The sequence below is a fragment of the Colobus angolensis genome, unplaced genomic scaffold, assembly GCF_000951035.1.
Source record: "Colobus angolensis palliatus isolate OR3802 unplaced genomic scaffold, Cang.pa_1.0 Scaffold48, whole genome shotgun sequence".
In the NCBI taxonomy this organism is placed as follows: Eukaryota; Metazoa; Chordata; class Mammalia; order Primates; family Cercopithecidae; genus Colobus; species Colobus angolensis.
The window spans coordinates 1,970,350-1,972,229 of NW_012118265.1; positions in this window are offsets into that span (position 1 = coordinate 1,970,350).

Consider the following 1,880-nt stretch of genomic DNA (forward strand, 5'->3'; position numbering starts at 1 on the left):
TTTTCACATAATCCCATATTTCTTGGAGGCTTTGTTCATTTCTTTTTCCTCTTTTTTCTAGACTTGTCTTCTCACTTCATTTTATTCATTTGATCTTCAGTCATTGATACTCTTTCTTCCAGTTGATCGAGTTGGTTACTGAAGCTTGTACATTTGTCACGTATTTCTCGTGTCATGGTTTTCATCTCTATCAGTTCGTTTATGATCGTCTATGCATTGATTATTCTAGTTATCCATTCTTCCATTTGTTTTTCAAGATTTTCAGTTTTTTTGCACCGGGTACGTAGTTCCTCCTTTAGCTCTGAGAAGTTTGATTGACCAAAGCCTTCTTCTCTCAACCCATCAAAATCATTCTCAGTCCAACTTTGATCCATTGCTGGTGATGAGTTGCATTCTTTTGGAAGGGGAGATGCGCTCTGATTTTTTGAATTTCCAGCTTTTCTGCCCTGCTTTTTCCCCATCTTTGTGGTTTTATCTGCCTTTTGTCTTTGATGATGGTGATGTACTGATGGGGTTTTGGTGTGGGTGTCCTTCCTGTTTGTTAGTTTTCCTTCTAACAGTCAGGACCCTCAGCTGTAGGTCTGTTGGAGTTTGCTTGAGGTCTACTCCAGACCTTGTTTGCCTGGGTGTCAGCAGCGGAGGCTGCAGAAGATAGAATATTGCTGAACAGTGAGTGTTACTGTCTGATTCTTGCTCTGGAAACATTGTCTCAGAGGTATTCCCAGCCATGTGAGGTGTGAGGTGTCAGTCTGCACCTCAGTTGAAAATGCAGAAATCACCCATCTTCTATGTTGCTCCCGCTGGGAGCTGGAGGCTGAAGCTGTTCCTATTCGGCCATCTTGCTCAGGATCCCCTGATTCATGTGCTTTTAAAGTAATTAATATATTTACTTATAAGTATATATTATCATATTTATTGTTATTGTATTTAGGAAATACAAATTTTACTTGTGAAGGTTTCATATGCACTTGACAAATATGTGTGTTCTCTTGTTTTGGGTTGAGTGTTCTTAAGTCAAGTTGGTTGACAGTAATGTCCAGGTCTTCTGTATTCTTATTAATTTTGTTTGTTTGTTTGTTTTGAGACAGGGTCTCATTCTTTCACCCAGGCTGGAGTACACTGGTACAATCTCGGCTCACTGCAACCTCAACCTCCCTAGTTCAGGCAATTCTTGTGCCTCAGCCTCCCTATTAACTGGGACTACAGGTGTGTGCCACCACACCCACCTAGTTTTTGTATTTTTAGTGGAGACGGGGTTTCACCAGGTTGGCCAGGCTTGTTTTGAACCTTATTGATTTTCTATCTGCTTATTATACCAATTACTAAGAGAGGAATGTTAACATCTCCATTTTTTTAGTTCAGTTTTTCTTAAGAGGTTAGTTGGATTCAGATGTCTTCAAGACTTGTTTTTTAAAGATGATACTTTGCTTTTTAGAGCAGTTTTAGGTTAACAGCAAAATCAAGAGGAACGTACAGAGATTTCCCATATACTCTCTACCACCACACATGCATAGCTTTCCCCATTATCAATGTCCCCAGCCAAAGTGATATATTTGTTAAATCTGAACAACTTACACTGACACATCACTATCCCCCAAAGACCATAGTTTATATTACAGCTCACTCCTGGTGTTGCACATTTTATGGATTTGAACAAATATGTAATATGTATCCCCAATTATAGTATTATACCAAATAGTTTAATTAACTTAAAAGTCCTCTGTGCTCCACCTATTCATCTTTTCTCCCCCAACCCCTGGTAATCACTGATCTTTTCACTGTATCAATTCAATGGGAAGAGCTAACTATCCTAAATATATATGCACCCAATACAGGAGCACCCAGATTCATAAAGCAAGTCCTTAGAGACTTACAAAGAG